Genomic DNA, 20,485 nt, shown 5'->3' on the forward strand with positions numbered 1-20,485 from the left:
TCTTGCTCGGGGGCAGTCTAAGAAGGAACAGAAGTTACAGCCTGCCCAGATCCACCAACAATAGCTTCATCAGGACTGACCCTAAAGCTTTGTCCACCGGCCTCGCTAGAAGGCACTTGAGGAATCACAAAAGAAGAGGGACAAGGGATGTCCAATTTTCCAACTTAAGAGGCAGGTTTGTAGGCACCTAACTCTAACCGCTCAAGCATATACTCCACCTCAGTTATTCCCTCGAAGTTGAAATCTAGTTGTCTCTTCTTCAGTCGAACCCAGATGGAGTAAGCTGTCTTCAGCATGGTCAGAGAAGCCGTCGACATGTGGTGAACCTTGCAAGTTTCAGATTTAAGATATTCATCGAGGGCCCTGGTCCCGGCATCATTAACTTGAGCCCTCAGACTATCAAGATCCATTTGCAGATTACGGAGCTATTGTTTCTTCTCACCCAGCTTCTTTTTTATCTTCCCATAAGATGTCGCGAAAGATTGGGCTTGGTCCTTCGCCTCTTTCAGACTCTCCTAAGCTGCCTCCAGTGCTTTCACTACAGAATCTTTCTCTGCCCTCAGAGTGGACAATTGGGTATTTAGAACCAAAACCCGTTCCTCGTTGTACTGGGCAGCCTTCCTCAACTCCGTCATTACACTCTCGGATTCCTGATACACCGAGGCAACTTTCCTCTTGTGCTCCACCAACTCCGAGGCAAAAGCCACCTTCTAAAATAGAGATAGAACGAGAATTAATAGGCGAGGAGAAACAAATAAGAATACAAACTGAGGACAAAACATCACCTCGTAAGCCCGGGCAAGAATGGATTTCTCCAAAGTCTCATCGGGCATCTCAGTAAGCCAGTCCTGGTCAGTTGGAGTAACGCAATTCAGGGCCATATTCTCGACCGCCGTGATATTGCCAATCACCCTCTGATCGTTGCTCATAGACCATCGGGGAACAAACACATCAAGATTGGCCTTGCCCTTGCCCTTATCCTTTCTGGTATTAGTGAGGGGAGGAAGATCTTTTGGGACCATAGAAAACCCCTCCTCCCGAGAAACCAAACTTGAGTCAGGAGTCTTCTCCTTGCCCGCGGAAGCTTCTATAATTTCGGAACCTCGGGGAGGCTCAAGAGGAGGCTTAAACGATCCCTTTTTTGAGGAATCCTTGCCTAGTTCGGTAGAGGGCACTTTTCTCTTCTTTCCCTTATCCGAGGAGGCTACAACCTTGTCCCCGGCAACTTGAAGGTCGTCCTTCTCTATGAACGATGTGAGAGAATCCAAAGCAAACTCCACTGCAACCAACAAAAGGAGGAGGTTATAACACAATCAGAAATACCCAGGAAAGGGGAAAGGGAGGAATTCCCGAGATGCTCACTCTGCTCTAGCTCGCCCATATCCTGGACATCGATAACCTCTGCCTTGATGTGGCTCTTATCGGCTATCATCTTCTCCAAAGTCACCTGATCCTCGGAGTCTAAGAGAGGGATTCTATTCCCTACTATGGTATCAGGGTAACCCCAGACGGTGGGGCATCCAAGCTTCTCACAGGTTGCCCAGAAAAACCTCTGTTTCCAACCAAGATAGGACGATGGTAGGGAATCCACTACAGGTACCCCACGTTGGCAAAAATAATACCATCCGAGGTGACCACTATTCTGATTTAACGTAAAACACCTAATGAATAGAGCAAGAGAAGGGTGTCTCCCCAACCGAAAACACTTGATTAAAAAGGCTCCCACACACCTCCAGCCATTGGGAACTAGTTGACTAAGAGCAATCTTATAATGCCTGAGGAGTCGCTCCACAAAAGGAGAAAAGGGGTATTGAAGGCCACCCTCCAAGGCATCAAGAATAAGACCCACCTCCTGGGGTCGTGGCTGATTAAATCTCTCTTCGGGAGAGGGAACTCTAAGAACAGTCCCCTCTGGAATCGCGTAAACATTTCGAATTTCCAAAAAGTTATACTCAGTTAGAATCGAGGAAATCTCGTCAACCCCTTTACCAATGGTAGGGTCTTGTTGTGGTTGTCGAACTCGATAACCCTTCCTCCCTAACCGTTTCATGGAATCAAGGTTAGAGGTGCTAGCAAATACACCGGAGGAGCTCCGAGGAACAAAGGCTGAAATCCTAGAACTTACGCCTCCAACTAGGAGTGATTGAGGGGAAGTTCTCTGGTTTCCCTCTTGGGTGACCCCATGGAATAATCTTTCACCTTCGTCTAATAGGGATTCTATTTCTGGGTTCTCTCTGGAAGCAGGGTTTCTCTTGGATTTCCCCATTTCCCCGAAACAGATACAAAAAGGAAAAGAAGGGAAACGCAGATAAAAAGAAAGAGAGAAAAGCACTTACTTGGGACGAAGAAGATCACGATCGAAGGAGATAGAAAGACACAGAATGATGCTAGGGCAGAAATCGAAGAAATATCTTTGACACTAGAGCTTAAAGGAGATGAAATGAAGAAACTAAGAAAGGCTAAAACATTTTATACCCTTGGAGACACCATCGTGACTCCCATCAAATCCAAACGCACGATTTTTCCAATGGACCAGATGAAGGGAGAAGAAGAGACCTGGACCTCGAAGAAAGGGGCATCAGCATCAAAGAATACCAGGAAAACAAAGAAGTTCAAAAATTAAACTTTATGACGCCCCATCAATCTTCCCTCAAAAAGCGTGAAAAGCAACAGATATTTCGCTCCCAAGCGCTAATAGCAGCTAGTGGCGGCGCATGAATAAATAATCAATGAAGGGTAAAGAATGTCCAACAGAAGAAAAATCATCTCTAACCAAGCCTAGTTCAGTATTAGCCAGATCCAGACTAGCCCGCCGAGCTCCTGGCATTTCATCAAGACCCTACCGACGATGTTAATTAAATTACTCCCTACACCTCATCCGAGGTAAAGGAAGTAGGGGGCAAATGATACACCATAATTCATACTTAAAATCCTAACGGTACACGTGGACCCTTCAAATTCACGAAAGAAAAGTGAGTTGAGCGCATGCTTAGAGAATCCTACATGCGAAGATGGTTATGAAACTGAACTCACGATGGTAGTTACATAACCATCCACAACCATCAAGAGAAGGTCCCCACTGGCGTCGAAAATCCCAACGATCCCGAGATTCGTGGGAAGGACCTCTAACAGAATGGGAGTTTCCTAAAACCGTGCAACCAGATAAGAAACCTCTTGAAAGAGGAAAGATCATTCAAAACTCGATCCATTACTATAAATTAAGGGCTAGACCCTCATGTAAAGGGGATTCGTTAGATGATATTTGATAATCAATAAAGAGAATACATTACTCCATTATCTTTTTTCTGTCATTCTCAATTTCTTTCAATTTTCTTTATTACTTAGTAGTTGTGTCACCGGCATAGTTTTTCTTCGGTAGAAATTCTCGCGCAACAGGTCTTACTACTATGACTTAGATAAAATAAAAAACAAGAACTAATGAGGCAAGTGTTTACCAAATTTTTATTTCATCCACTGCCCACCGGCCACGGCATGTAGAGAAAAACTTATAAAACAAAATTCAGATTTTTTGTATCGGTTTCGTATCAGCCAGTACAAATAAAAAAATATTAAAAACAAATCCAAAAGTCACGGCCTATTCTGATCCGATTTGAGAGAATTGACCGATCTGGACAGATCCAATCAGGAGATTCGGGTAAACCCATCGAGTTGACTGATCTAGAGAAGGAGATCCAATAATACCGGACAGGATCAATCAGTATTCAGGATCAGTCTAGGTTGATACGGATCAGACCAAGATTAGGAACCATGCTCCCCTGAGAACTCTTTCCCCCCCGTAAAACTTACTCTCAAGATATTTTTTTTTTGAGCTGAGAACTCTCAAGAAATGTAATCATAAAATCACATCACTTTGGATGAATAGATTTTAAACAATGGTGGATGGATGAGAAACTTTCTCAAGAATCGCTTTATCTAAGTAGCTACCTTGGAAGAAGCTCCTGAACAAGTTCTTTCTATATACAGAAACACAAGAAAACATGGTGAGGAGGAGAAGCAGTAATGAGGGTTGTACATCTCGAAACCGCAGGTATTGTTCCCCGATGGTTCTAGAGTGCCCCCAATGTGAAGGTCTCGGCAGACCAAAAACTTGCCCCATATGGCCTGGGCAGACCTAGGATAATCAATGGCTAGCGAGAGCCAATCTGGAACAGCCTCTTGCGTTTGAAAGGGGAGGAAGAAGTCACCATTTGGGTCGGGCTCAAAGGTGGAAAAGAAGTGGTAGTACTCTTGCAAGGTTTTCAGGTCATGGTGGGGAGAAGAGGCAAACAAATAGCCGGCCACAGCTCGGACCGGGAGCGGCGAGGGTACGGCGTACAAATCAGTAAAGTAAGCGGGAAGCCACATCTGAAGGAGCCAGAATGGGCCACCGCCATAGACAAAATCAGACTCGGTAATGTCGTTGCAGCCCCGAAATAGGGCAGCCAAAGTAAAAGAAGCTAGATCGACCACCCGGCCTTGCCCCAGGGCATTGGCCAAACGGAGGTAGGTCTTTGAAATCTTGTTTAAGAGAACATAGGCAACATAATGGCAGATCCAAAATAGGAAGAAGGCCGTAAGCTCCCGGGGGGAGACAGAGCAGCGGGTCTCGCGATAGGTTCACAAATAGAGGCTATAGCTCACGGACTTGGCAAACTCGAGGTTGTGATCTATCTCAACTTCACGGTCATCGGTCAGGCCCAGGGATGAGCCATTGAACTCTACCCCTTCGGCCTTCAGGCCGGTTAGAGCTCTGAGTACGGCGTACAAATCAGTAAAGTAAGCGGGAAGCCACATCTGAAGGAGCCAGAATGGGCCACCGCCATAGACAAAATCAGACTCGGTAATGTCGTTGCAGCCCCGAAAGAGGGCAGCCAAAGTAAAAGAAGCTAGATCGACCACACGGCCTTGCCCCAGGGCATTGGCCAATTGGAGGTAGGTCTTTGAAATCTTGTTTAAGCGAACATAGGCAACGTAATGGCAGATCCAAAATAGGAAGAAGGCCGTAAGCTCCCGGGGGGAGACAGAGCAGCGGGTCTCGCGGTAGGTTCACAAATAGAGGCTATAGCTAACGGACTTGGCAAACTCGAGGCCGTGATCTATCTCAACTTCACGGTCATCGGTCAGGCCCAGGGATGAGCCATTGAACTCTACCCCTTTGGCCTTCAGGCCGGTTAGAGCTCTAACATCTAGGAGGGTTGGGGCTGCCATACCAAAATGAAAATGAAAGGTGTTGGACGACTGTGACCAGAACTGGAGAGCAGCCTGGAGTAGAGGACGGTCAAGAGGAACAGAGGTGGTCGAGAGTTGGACGACGTGAAGAACACCGAGATTGATCAGCAGGTCAGAGCGGTCGTAGACCACCCGATCGACCCAGGTTTTCCTATCCGGGAGATAATGGGGCCATAGTCGCCCAAAGGCCTTGTCCTTGAGTTGCAAGGGGGCTGGCGTTTGGAAAAGTAGCTGTTCCTGCTCATATTTTGGAAAGTTGGACAGGCTGGTGGGGTGAGAGACAAAGGGGCGGCCTAGTGTGAAGACAGAGGGCTCAGAGCAAGGGATTTGTACCTCGGTCTGGATCGTGGAGGGCAAGAGCGAATGCTTCTGTGCCAGTATGGTCTCTGCTTCTTTCGCCGCTGTGGGTTCTGCAGGTCTCCTGGCCATGGCATCACAGAGCAGAGGCTTGGCGAATCTAAGAAGGTGAGAATGGAAGAGGAAGACGATGAGGAAAAGAGAGAGGGCGAGAAGTTGTTGGAGGCCCTCGGTAATCAGCAAAGGTCTTAAGTGAGGACTGGAACTTACGCCATCATTATGGCATTGGGGTTTGAAATTTAAAACCCCTAACTGCCCGAGAAGATGAAGTGGCAGGGAGATTTGGCACGAGGGTTCAGCCGAAGGTAGCTGCTATTTCGGTCTTTCCAACACAACCCCCTATGAGCTTGGGCCACGTGGCACCGCTCAAGGAGATTGTGAGGGGCATTGTTTTCGGCCCAAACACGCTGGTTCTCATTAGGCTGGGCCAAAGGGGCCAAGGTTGGACGGTCGTCGGTGGGGCTGAAAACACGGGGAGACACTAGAAAGTGGCTACGCCCTGTCAGTTAAGGGCTGGCCCATGTGTCAGGAATGCAGGAAGCACCAGACACAGAATCACGTCACTCGAGAGACGTGGATGAATGCAACAAGGGTGGACCCCACCACTGCCTTGGCAGTTGGAGGCAGAACAGGTTTGGTGACACACGTGGTGATGTTTAGTTGGGACTGAGGAGCATGGACCGAAAAGAGTGGCCCTGGTGGGTGTAACCATACGAACGGATAACTGCTGGTGCTTATCTTATATAAGGGAGGCAACGGATCTGGGGAGGACACACAACATATCTAACAAGACTAGCACTCATTTTATCTTCTTTGCGTTATTACTTTTGTCTTTCATTTCGTGCTTTGCTGTTTTTGTCATTATTTGGGGCTGAAGGAATGTACGGTCACATGTTTGGAGTGACGAGGGTGTATGCACAAGGCTCGCCTCCATATCTGGTATGATTGATTAGTATATTCATTGTTTCAGTTTCATTATTGTTTGTGTCTCGAATATCTCTTCTTTTCATAGATCGATAGCATTTCAGGCTGTGATCAACGGTTGTTGGCTTAACCCAAAAGACCTTAGAGCTACTTAGGCAGGAGGGAAACCTACTTTCTTGGTTAGGAGTCAGATTAGGCTATTTTTGGCCTCGTTTGAACTTGTGCAAAGGTTCTGGCATGCCCGCGTTGTTTCGCACCACATGTGTATCCCTGTGTGTGAGTGTTTGGGATTTTTGTTACCAACACATCCTATACTTCCCGCATCCCTTCCCCCTTACTCAAAAGCAAAGACAACCCCCTATCTCTTTTAGGCTGTCCCAAACCATTCATCCATCACAAAAAAATTAAGTACTAAATTCTTACAAATTTACCATTTTAATTCTAGCATTTATGGGTTATCATTCACTCTACATTGACTATCAACTCTAAAAACTATTTTAACCCAATTAAAGGAAGAACAATAGTGGAAAAACTAACACAGACTTTTGTAATTTAACTACAATTCCATAAACTTTGGCTAGTCAACACAGGCAGAGAGAAAGAGAGTAATCCTAATAATAACACATTTCACACTGTCAGAGAAATCATCAGTGCATCAGAGTATGCTTCAAACACAACTAGATCTTGATTTGAAGTCTTGATGGACTCCTCCTCACTTCAGTGCCTAATCTCTCTCTCTCTCTCTCTCTCTCTCTCTCTCTCTCTTTCGAAAGCTCAACCTTAACGAACTCATACTAGTTTGCATATATCAAAATTTTTCTCCTTATTATGTACCCAAAATGCCCAAAAACTACAGCATTTAACTGAGTCTGAGGACATCAATTTACAGACAACCCCAGACTAGCGTTTTTTAAGACAGTAGGTATATAGAGAGAGGAGAGGGTGGAACAAGTTGGAGCTAGTAGTAATTACTTGCTTAGCTTGTGGATGCAGAGGGAGAGGAAACCGTGTAGGAGACAACGAGTTTGAATTCGAGTTCTTACTGGTGCCAATAATGTTCCCAGCATACAAAATCTACTCCAATGGAAGAGATAGGATTGAAGAGAGAAACCGTAGAGTTGAGTTTAAAGAGGGTAGAACAGTGATCGAGGATATCGTTGATGCCCTTGGCACCAAAGTTGCAGAAATCACAATGGAATTCCTTTTAAGTTGGATTTGGGCTCAAGGGAGAGGCGATGTCGGCAGTAGGTTGAATTTTTTTGTTCAGATCTAGGGTTATATAGCAGAAGGTTTCATTGTACAGAAAACCAGTTTCATACCAGCAGGTTTGGTTGCACAGAAAGCCAGTTTCATAGCAGAGAGAGAGAGAGAGAGTTACCTGGATAGTAGAGGTACAACAGCAGAGATCCTCGAGCTTGAGGTGAGGACGAAGTTTCAAGTCCTAACTCGAGCAGATGTTACGATAATACGTTCAGGTCCCAACTCGAGCAGAGATCAGCGAGAGAGAGAGTTGCAGGTTTTGCATTTTTTAGGGTTTGGAACTTTTGAAGCAAGAGAGAGTTGAGAGAGAGATGAGTGACTTCGCGTATTGCAAGCGTTTTATCGGGTAACAGTTTTTGTTAAAAGCCACAAAACAGTCAAAACAACAAATAGTTGTGATTACAAAAACATTTTTAAATTCATAAATTGTTATAAATTTCTATTTTTGTTTTCAAAAACAAGTGAAACAAAACGGATTTCTCAAACGCGTTTTCTGTGCTAATTGTGTGCTGGAAACCTTAATAGCACTGAAACGACAGAAACAGAGCCTATTTGATAACACTTCTGTTCCAGAACAAGTGTTTTTTATCTTTATCATTTTTTTCTATTTCTGTGCTAGAAACATGTTTTTGGGCTCTAAAATGGTGTTTGGTAAACTTGTTCTAGAAACATTTTTAGAATAGAAAAACAACACAAATCCATTTGGTAAAATCTGTTCTGAAATACCTTTTACCAAATCAATAAATTATTACAGAAATGCCATTGCTTGACTAAACTTACTTATAATTAAGATGAAAACATCCACCATGATCATGTATGACAATGCAAAAAGGATCTTGGTGGATTCGAACCACCATCTCCTTAGAACATGCTTGAGACATGCGCATGTTCCAAGTGCTCTACCAATTTGAGCTAAAGACCCAACAAGTAGAGTTTGAAGTTTACAAGTAACCCAAATCTAACCCAAATCTAATGAAACAGATTCAAATGAAATCCAAACCTCATTGAACTGCAAACATAATATGAATCATGGGGAAATAGTAACTTATGAAGAAGAAGACCCGTTCTCAATCCTCTTGAAACATGGAGAATCAGTCGATCCAAATCTGGTCTAGTCATGAAACAGTAACTTATGAAGAAGAAGACCCATTTCTCTTCCCTAACCAGCTCTCCCCACTTCACTTCAGGTATAGCCCCTACAACACACCCCCACAAGCTTGTTTTACTCAATCTCAGACTGCTGCACAAATTGCCCTGCAAAGACCTCAAGCAAACAAAGCCAATGTGAAGCATTTTAGAAGCCATACCATGGGTCATTACTCAAATGAATGCTCCAAGGTTCAACATCAGTTGTATGTGCAAGGGGAGGGTAAGTAACTATAAAATCCAATTTAGAAAGAGGTTCTTGGGTGCTCACAAGGACCATCTTCTAAGTTGGAGGTTTAGGAGGAGGGGGGGAGGGGAACAAGTTATATATTGTACCATGAAAATGATGGCAAATGATCAATTGAGATCATATCTCTTATAGCAATATCCAACAGAAAGTTGGGTTCTAAAAAATCTAAAGCAGGCCATGGAAGATTACTCAGCCAATAACAAACATGTCTACCTTGCATGAGACCTAATTCACTCACCAATATGCTTGGTTAAGCAAGTGCAGCATGACAAATACCTACAAAACGGATATAGGAATTCTGCATGCAAGTTTAGAACTAATCAAGAAATACTGTAACAATGAACACAATCATCCACCACCAAATATAACTAAAACTCAAACTCAAACCCAAATCCAAATGAAAGAATTGTAGGTCCAGAGGACTTTGAGACAATCCCAGCTCAAGTCAGTCAACAAGATTAACATTTTCTGATAGGATCATATAACATCGTGTGTCATGGGTAATTGGGTAGGGAACTGAAGGTGGAGAAAACTGAGAAGGACAATTAAAACAAACATAAACACTAGATTTCAAGTTCCATAAGTTGAAGATTCCAATTTTTTATAATATAACCAGTAGAAACCTATCTAGGATCTATCTTCTAGAGCTCAAATATTGAAGAAATGCACATCTTGAGAAGAGTAGAGAAGGAATCTCATATTTAATTATACCAATCTACTGCTGCAAGTTACAAATAATAACAAAGGTTGATGACAAGTTTGTCAGTACATACCCCAAAACCCAATTCCTAACTCTAGTGGACCATGAAATTAGTAGACTTCATAACAGTCAATCTACTACCTTAACTTCTGACCAGAGGTACACCAACCCAGGTCTCAATCCTTTTCCTTTTACCTTCTTTTCTATTCCTCTACGAATTATAAATATTCAACCTGGTTCCTCAAGTCCAATGCAGGAACATGATCAAACGATTTCATCAAGGTTTAATATATTGGAATCAGCTAGTGACTAAAAGAAAGAGACAATGGCTAAAAGAAGAGATCACTGTGCACTTATGGCAGTGGATTCCAATCTGATATTTAAACCCATGGATTTTATCCAACTTCTTCCCACCTGTAGGCTAAGAAAGAAAACAAAATTTGATTTCACGCTTGATCTGCAATCACAAATGATTTTGGTCTGAGAAGACAAAGGGACACTTATACCTGGGCATTTGCTTGTTCTTGCTTTCATCATCAAGTATGAATAAACAGAGAACCAAATCGGAACACTTCCATTAACATTGCACCAAAAAAAAAAAAAAAAAAAAAAGAGAAACAGATCGAAAGACAAAAAAATTAAACAAAAGGGGTGGGTTTTTTTTTTGACAAATAGGAAGAAGCACAGAGGGGTTTTACCTTCTGGAGATTAGATCGGTATGTGGGAGGTCAGGGCTTGTGAGTAGACCTTCGCAAGAGAGGGGTTTTACCTTCAAAGCCTTGGATTTTAAGGGTTTCTGCAAAAATCAGAGTACAATGCTATAAATTGCAAGAAAATAATTAAAAGAAGAAGCTACAGAGAGGAAGAAGGAGAAGATGCTGCGCAGAGGAAGAAGGAGAAGAAAAAGCTGTAGAGAAGAAGAAGATACAGGTGGAGGAGAAGAAGAAGAAGAGGATTTACCTGAGTAGCGGCGGAAGACGATGTCGCAGAGTGGAGGAGACCTTCGGATCTTTACAAATGGAGAAGATGACGTCGCTAGGGTCACTTCTCGCTGGTGTCCAAGATTTTATCGGGCACAGATTTGCAAAAGTCTTTATTTTGTTTCAATTGAAGTGTTTCAAAAGTGAAGAAACAAAGGTTGTCCTTGTTTCGTCAAAATGTATTTTTGTGTTTTTTTTTACCTGGTCTGTTTCACTGGCACATAAAAACAGACAGGTGCACCCAAACGGTAAATTTTATTTTTCTGTGTCAGTAGCACAGAAAAACGCCAAAAACAAGAAACATAAGTATTACCAAACGGACTCAAAATGTTGTCAAACGGTATCTCTACCTCCCCCCTCACCGAGTTTTCCTCATCAAGGACTTCATTCTGATTTTTTGGATTGTAATCCGACTCACAATCCCTTTCTGTCCTTGACCCGATTTGAGCATTCAATTCCACATGAACTTGAATGTCTTCACCTCTGTCCTGTGCCAGTTCATGTTCTTGCATTCCCTCCACTTGGTTTCTATGTGAGGAGAGGTCGTGCTAGCATGAAACTCAGCCTTGGACATGCCTCTAGAAAGATAAGACCTCCTTTGATTTTGTTGCACATGGTGTGACTCACCCTCAACATTAGACTCTACATTATTTAATTGATAGTCATATAGTTCGGCACCTATCTCCCCATCCTCTCCAATTCTTTAATCTAGCAATACCTGGCAATGTCACCTTCACTGTACGACATGTGGTACAAACAGATCTAATGGCCAAGAATGGTTTTCACCATTTCATGAACCATAACCAGATTGATGGCAATCGGGTTATGCTAACTCGAGTAACACCCAAACCCTAAACAGAGGAAATTAAAACAAACAAAAAAAAATAGAACACAAAAAGGGGGATATGATTTACTCAACAGAAAAGCCAACAAATCTAATGGTATGTGCAGGAGTTCTTGAGCGAAAGGGCAACATCGATCTTCTTGGGGTTTGATAAACCCAAAATCACACCAACCAATCAAAGGTTGCCACGTGTCCCCGGCCCAAGGAGGTGGACCAAGGCCAGGCCAGTGAAAGACCAACCACACGGCCCTCCATGGGCGCGGACCAAACGACCACCCTCCACGGACCTGGACCAGGATACTACCATCCTCCCCAATAAGAGGTACACCGCCACCTTGGACTCTGTACCACCATTATAGACAAGACCCCTACCTCCTTCAGGACTCTATACTATCCTCTACCAACTGCACATTTCAAGATGGACACAAACGAAGATCTAGCAACACAACACACCTACGTCTATCCCTTGGAAACACCATTCCTATAAGGCCACTATCTCTCCGTAGAGAAGCAACCAACTATAAAGAACCCCAGACACACTGGGACTCTACCTGCTACGGGGATTATTCGCCATCAACTGGGACTCTCCACACCGCCACACTCCACTATAAAAGGAAAGGTACTCTACCCCATCGATCCATCTTGAATTTTACTTACTCATCTGTTTGCTCAGAGAGATCTAACTTAGGCATCGGAGAGTCCTAGGCCGAAACCACACCGGTTCTCCTTTGTCACTCAGGGCCTTTTGCAGGTTACGGCACTCGAAGGACCATCAGATGATTTCCTGACGCAACAGATTGGCACCGTCTGTGGGAACGATGCTAGCCATCACCTCTACTAGCTTGTTTCCATACCTGTTCAACAATGGCACCGCGAGGCAAGAAGACCGTTCCCTCTACCAATAATGCTGCAAGGGAGGGGAACGGATCACCTCCTCCAGAGAGCTCACACCGGAGAGCCACTGACCGAGTCTCTCAAGAGAGGGGGGCTCCAGAGAACCAGTAGAGGGGGGTAGTCAACCTTAACCCCGAAGCAGCCATTGGAGCCCCCGCGGAGCCAGTGCTTGACCCTAATGCACCAGCGACTGTGGGTCAGGTCAATGACTTGGAACCACAGATCCTTAATGATCGATAACTCTTCTGCGACTACTTGAGGCAATGAGCTACGTCACACCATCGTAGGACGGATCCCTGCCAGGACCAGAGCCCTAGGAGGTAATCTCCCAGGGGGGATAGGTCAGAGAGGCACACCAGGCAGTAGGGAGATCCCTCCCAGCATCCCAGGAGAACAGCAGATCTCCCAATTTGATCGTATCGTGGAAGAACACCGTCGCATCGATCCGTGGTGCCCAGCCCGAAAGGCTCAATTAGAAGATCGATGTTCCAAGGTTGACTAGGGGGGAGCTACATACCAGAGCGGAGCTAGTCCTACAGAGAAGAAAGCCCATCATGGTCAGGCCAAGGCTCATCGCGACGTGATCATTCACCACCCCGCCACCACACGAGTCGGGATGAGACTTCAAGGAGAGGACGAGAACGGGGTCGCAGTCAGCGTCTGGTCAGGCGTGAGAGACCATCACGGGATGAGGAGCTGGACAAGAGACTCTGAGAGTTGGACGAGAAGTGGGAAGGATTGAAGAAGCAGACCAAAGGTGAGACACACTCGATCCTTGGGCAGCATCCATTCTCGAAAGAGATCATGTCGGCCTCACTCCCCTCAAAGTTCAGGTTACCCACCTTCGAACTGTACAGTGGTACCACGGACCCCAATGACCATATGAACTACTTTAATGGGTTGATGACCCTATATGGGGGATCAGACGTGGTCTCTTGCAGAGCGTTCCCTGCATCTCTCAAAGGCGCAGCCACCTCATGGTTCTCCAGGCTACGACCGAGGTCGATCGATTTGTTTGTAGAATTGTGTGAGCAGTTTATCACCTATTTTCAGAGCAGTGTCAAATAGAAGAAGACCATGGTCAATCTACTGAACGTGGTACAAAACCCTGGGGAGTCCCTTAGGGAATATGTCGGCAAGTTCACCAAAGAATCCTTGGAGGTCCGAGACCTAGATGATCAAACCCAGCATGCAACCCTGGCTGGGGGTATCAGGGACCTTGAACTCATCAAGGACCTAGCATGTCATGAAACCAAGACCATGAAGGAGCTCCTATAACGGTGCAACGATTTCACCAACATGGCTGAGATAGTGCAAGCCAGGCAGAAGGCGATTAAAGGCAAGCTACAAGATAATAAAAGGTCGGCACCAGATGACCGCAAAGAGAGCAAGAGGTCGAAGACCGAGCGACGATAGGACAAGGGTGACCGTCCCACAAGAAGGGGTGACCGCCTTACAGAAAGAAGTGAACGAGCAAGTAGCCCAGAGTTCACACCTCTAAACACCACTAGTAAGAATGGCAGCAGCAGTATCGCCAGTAGTAGCAGCAAAGTCACCAGTAATAGCAGTAGTAGCAGTGGTAGTAGCGTAGTCAGATGTCAACCATGGTACACAGTAGATCGCATTATAGATCGTACCTAGGACTTAGAGCATCTGAGGAAGCACCACCAGTAAGAATGGCAGCAGCAGTACTGCCAGTAGTAGCAGTAAAGTCACCAGTAGTGACAGTAGTAGTAATAGTAGTAGCCGTAGTGGTAGTAGCGTAGTCAGATGTCGACCATGGTACACAGTAGATCGCATTATAGTTTCCAAGGATAATTTGAAATTTTATTTGAAGTAAATAGTTGATTTTGGGTATACTCGTCTACGCCTACTACTCATCAATGCCACCAAGGCCCGTTGGCCACCAAGGTTCGTAGACCACCAAGGCCCGTGGGCCACCGAGGTCCATAGACCACCTGGAGTACTGAGGTCCGGGAATCATTAAAGCAATAAGGATCAAATGACTACTGAGGATAGACCATACACATCAACCACAAGGAACAGTACGTGAAGAAAATGAGAATTTAACCTTAAATAGCAAGGGAAAGAAGTCACAATATGTACAATCCCAAGTGCATGGACAAGGGCCGTAGACGACAGGCCATAAACATGGGAGAAGCTCGGTTCAAGATCGAGGTCCGAAGACGAGGTTCGAGGTCAAAGTTCACGAGGATTGAGGTCAAGGTTCGAGTAAAGATGCGTCTATGGCCAAAGACATACCAGAGAAGACAAGCACGGACACCCGATTGAGAGGGACGTCGACCAGATCGAGCATGGACACCCGCTCGGAGAGCGGCGACCAGGTCGAGCGTGAACATCCGCACGGTGATGATTGGATTGAGTAAGGGCACCTGGTCGAGAGGGGCGTCGATCGATCGAGCAAGGAACCTAATGGACAGTCGAGCAAGGGTACATCGCGAGCATGGGCACCACCTGATCGTGGAAAGGTCAAAACCAAGCAAGGGCACCACCTGATCGCGAGCATGGGCATCACCTAATTGTGGAACGGTCAAAACCAAGCAAGGGCACCACCTGATCGTGGGGCGGTCAAAACCAAGCATGGGCATCACCTGATCGCGAGCATGGACACCACCTGATCGCAAGCATGGGTACCACCTGATCGTGGAAAGGTCAAAATCGAGTAAGAGCACCACCTGGTCGTGGAACAAAAAATTGAGCAAGAGCACCACTTGGGTCGTGGAATGGTCCAAATCGAGCACAGGCACACAATCAAAATCAAGCAAGAGCACCACCTGGTCATGGAACAAAAAATCGAGCAAGAGCACCACCTGGTCGTGGAACGTTTGAAATCGAGGTACGAGGATGAGGTCGAGGTTCGAGCAAAAGTGTGTTTGTGGCCAAAGACCAATTCGAGTCAATATCAACAAAAAAAAAAAAAAGAAAAAGGCCATGGACAAGGTTCGAGGTCTGAGGTCTGAGGTCCGAGGTCAGAGTTCATGAAGGTTCGAGGTCCGAGGTCGAGGTACAAGGACGAGGTTCGAGGACGAGGATCGAAGGTTCGAGGTCGAGGTTCGAGCAAAAGTGTGTCTGTGGCCAAAGACCAATTCGAGTTAATATAAAAAAAAAATAAAAAAAAAATAAAAAAAAAACATAAAACAAAAAAATAAAATAAAATAAAATAAAAGGGAGGTACGAGACGTCATATTTGTCGCGAGTTCGGGTTTGAGAAGTTCATGGAATTTGAGATGGTTCGAACACCAAGGCCTAGTGGCCACCAAGGTTCGAAGACCACCAAGGTCCGTCGACCACCAAGGCCCGTTGGCCACCAAGGTCCGTAGACCACCAAGGCCCGTTGGCCATCAAGGTCCGAAGACCACCAAGGTCCATTGACCATCAAGGTCCGTAGACCACCCAAGGTCCGTAGACCACCAAGGCCGGTTGGCCACCAAGGTCCGAAGACCACCTGAGGTCCGTAGACCAACTAAGGTCCATTGACCACCAAGGCCCGTTGGCCACCGAGGTCCGAAGACCATCCAAGGTTCGTCGACCACCAAGGTCCATAGACCACAAAGGTCCATAGACCACCCAAGGTCCGTAGACCATCCAGGGTATGTCGACCACCAAGGTCCGTAGACCACCCAAGGCCCATTGGCCACCAAGGATGAACGACTACCAAGGCTTATCTATCACATGTGAAGGACGAGGGACAACAACACCCAGAAGGGAGACAAAGCTTGGAAGCAAGAAATGCAAAGTTTACTCTCTTGGACAATCTGGCCCAAGAGAGTGGGGTGCAAATGATAAACCCAAAATCACACCAACCAATCAGAGGTCGCCACGTGTCCCTGGCCCAAGGAGGTGGACCAAGGCCAGGCCAGCAAAAGACCAACCACACGGCCCTCCTTGGGCGCAGACCAAACGACCACCCTCCACGAACCTGGACCAGGATACTACCATCCTCCCCAATAAGAGGTACACCGCCACCTGGACTTTGTACCACCGTCATAGACAAGACCCCTACCTTCTTCAGGACTCTACACTATCCTCTACCAACTGCACACTCCAAGATGGACACAAACACTTCATCTAGCAACAGAACACACCTACGTCTATCCCTTGGAAACACCATTCCTATAAAGGCACTATCTCTCCGTAGAGAAGCAACCAACTATGAAGAACCCCAGACACACTGGGACTCTACCTGCTACGGGGATTATTCGCCATCAACTGGGACTCTCCACACCGCCACACTCCACTATAAAAGGAAAGGTACTCTACCCCATCGATCCATCTTGAATTTTACTTACTCATCTGTTTGCTCAGAGAGATCTAACTTAGGCATCGGAGAGTCCTAGGCCGAAACCACACCGGTTCTCCTTTGTCACTCAGGGTCTTTTGTATGTTACGACACTCGAAGGACCATCGGACGATTTCCTAACGAAACAAGGTCAAAGATGATTGAGCAGATGAAATCCATAAATGGGGATCTTATTTTTGGACACTACCACTGCCCCGTTCTTTGGCTTTTCCTTTTGTTTTTTTTTGTAGAATTCTTTGGCTTTTCCTTGATTGATAGAACTTGTTCACCTGCAATTTTTCCCAATTGACCCAAAAAGATAAATTTTAGAATATAGATCATAAATTGTGAAAAAAATTAATGTTTGTTTTGAGAAGGAATGGTTGCAGACTGATCCAGTGCTGATGGTGAGATCGGAGTAGGTGAGATCGGGAGGCGTTGATGTCATATGGACTTCGAAAAATGTTACAGCTGAAAGCGAGAAGTGAACAAGTTCATGGAGATCATCTCGGTTGCTACTCCCGTTGAATCAGATCCAGGTGAAAGCGAGAAGTGCTCGAATGTGATGCTCTGCAAAATTAACCAATCACCAATTCTCTCTTCCGCAACAACACTTCTTCTTCCTCTGACGCCATATCTCTAGCTTCATCTTGTGGGTCTCCTGCTTCTTCTTCACCGTCATCACCTTCTTTCAAGCTGCAGTTTCAGAAACCATGGAGTTGTTTCAGGGTTTCGAAGAAGGAGAGTTAGAGTCCAGGATTTTGAAGAGTAAGAAATTGACTAAGATCGATATTTCGATTTCTGCTTTGAGTTTAGCAGCTGCGACGTCTACTTTGGGCGGAGGTGCAGAGGGAGGTTGAGTTCGAGTGGGACGGCATTGCTAATCAGGTTTCTCGGATCAAGTAAGTAAAACGGGTTGGTAGAGCATGAAATGGTGCAAATCATTCTTGGCCATTAGATCTGTTTGTGCCATGTGTCGCAAAGTGAAGGTGACATTGCCGGGAATTGCTAGATTAAAGAATTGAGAGGATCTTTATCCTACCGCCCCACTTTGTAATTGCTCCCTTTGAAAAATTTGAGACCCATTTAATGCTTCACCTACCAACAAGGACTCAATCGCCTCCTCTTTCATTGCAACCTCGCCGGAGTCTTTAGAAACTGGCGGCACCCTTGTCACCAAGTCCGTTATAACAAATGATCTTGTGCAATGCCGTCGCTGGTAGCTGAACGCATCCTCTCCACAGAAAGGTTTCTTTCCAAAACAAGAGTTGAGTTGGATCTAGTTGGATCACCCTACATGGTTGCCATTGTTGCACCTGCATTCACATCCTCCCCTTCATCGGTGTAGACAACTCCTGTGATATCTGTAGCAAGCTGAGCCTTCCTTTCTCTCAGATCTGCCACCTCCTCTCTACAAACTGTGATTTGGTGGCCCCATTTTTTTACAATAACCACAAGAGAGGTCTGAATCCTTGTAAACCACCATCTGTTTAAAAAAAGTAAGGAACAATTGAGCCTGGTTGGAAGCGCTCTACCTGGATCTCTTTTAATCTGGATGCAGCGATATCCATCTCAATTTGAACGTGAGCAAAGGTCCCCATCGATGCACTTCATGTGTGTTTGTCTAATGCCACTGGTCTTCCCACCACTTTTGCCATGGATAATAGAATACCCTCGTGCCAATACTCGAATGGGAGATCCGAAAACCTGATCCAAACGAGTTTAGTGGAGACATGATCATCATTGATGTTAAAGTCTGGCTTCCACCGCTGAAATCTAATTGAATGGCCTTTGTACCTGACTGGAATTCTCTGCCACACCACCGCTATATCACTCTCCGAGGAGAATTGGAAGATAACGAAACCTTTCCCGATAGAAATCACATGAACCCGATCTTTTAGTTTCCATGAATTCCTCACTGTCTTTCTAAGATCATCCATTGAGGCGAAGCAAAAAATAACCCGACCGATTAAAGTGAACTTGAATTTCTCCAGATTTTCCTCGCAATCTTTCTGAGGAATGACAATTCTAGTAACATTCCCATATTGGATAGGCTCCGGCAGACCTTCAAGATTAGGGAGAGAGGCCTTCCCCACCGCTGCTACATATGATTTCTTCCCCGTCAAACCTTCAGAGATATGGGCATTTTTTTCATTCGGAGGAGTAACATCACCACATAGTGCCTGAAACACCGCCGGAGTTGAACCTTCAGTAGAAACAACCTTTCCTCCCTTGGCCTCTCTGCACCTGCCATCCTCATCACCCTGAGTTGCATCACCATTCTCCAGGGACACACCCAAGCCTTCCATCAATTTCTCTCTGACCATAACATTGTTACGAGTACTATCCGAACCACTGCAGGCCTCATCAACATTAATCTTTATAAAATCGTGGGGAGGGGAGTCCACCAGACTGCAATATAGTGTTCATTTGCTGAATCCCAATTCATCATATTAAGCTAGAGCACAAAAATTATGGAAAACCAGATGCAATGGCAAAATTTTCGGCAATAGCAGTTATATTGTGAAATCTCAAAAGTAGAAACTTTTAATTTATGTCATTGTTATGTGGTTGTTATTTTGTAAATTTAGGAAGTTATTATTCTAGTAAATTTAGGAAGCTGTTATGAGTAGTGAGGAGGCTGTTACGGGTAGGAGTGTTAATAGAAGTGGGTTGGTAACCGATAATATTATTTATTGGTTCAGTTGTAATGTTGAGGGGGAGAGCAATTAATCAAAAATTTGCTTAAAATATAGGAGGTTGGTTTCCCTCGAAGAACCTGCATTTATCTTCTTGTTCTCATCATATTTATCTGTCACCATAGGTAGGTCATAAACCAAAAATATACGGGCCAATCCCGAGATGCCATGTGTCCTGACCCAAAGAGGAGGCTAGCTCAAGCCCGGCCACGACAGAACTAGTTCAGTAGCCCAAGAGGAATAGGACCCAAGAGGCCACCCCAAAGGCCAAGTCTACCATGCAAGCCACGGGGTCCAACCATGACATCATCGACAAGATCTACGTTATCCTATCACTAAAAGATCGTAACTGGAGGTATACCAAAGGGAGGACTATCCCAAAGAGGTATAAGCCTAACCAAACTCAAACACGAGAAGAGGACGCTTAGGGAACCTCTTCCCCACTAGGACTCTACATCTCATAAGGAGCTATTCCAAATACAACTCTACTACGTGATGATCTACCCTGCGTAGCACATTCATCACCAATGAGGACTCTCCACACCGCCATACTCAACTATAAATACTTAGGTATTTCAATCCATTATTCATCTTGAATTCTAGTAATTCATCTGTTGTTAAGAGAGATCTAACTTAGGCATCGGAGAGTCCTAGGTCGGAATCACACCGGTTCTCCCTTGTCCTTGACGTCCTTTTGCAGGTTACGACACCCGAAGGACCTACTAGAGATTTCATGACACAACAGATTGGCGCTGTTTATGGGAACGACGCTAGCCAATGTTTCTACTAACTCACTTCCTCAAGTACTCAATGGCACCACAGGGTAAGAAGGCCGCTCCCTCTACCAATACTCCGAGGGAGAGGAATGAGATGCCACCACCGGATAGCTCTTGTCGGAGAGC

This window comes from Telopea speciosissima, chromosome 11 (genome assembly GCF_018873765.1).
Source record: "Telopea speciosissima isolate NSW1024214 ecotype Mountain lineage chromosome 11, Tspe_v1, whole genome shotgun sequence".
NCBI classification, from domain to species: domain Eukaryota; kingdom Viridiplantae; phylum Streptophyta; class Magnoliopsida; order Proteales; family Proteaceae; genus Telopea; species Telopea speciosissima.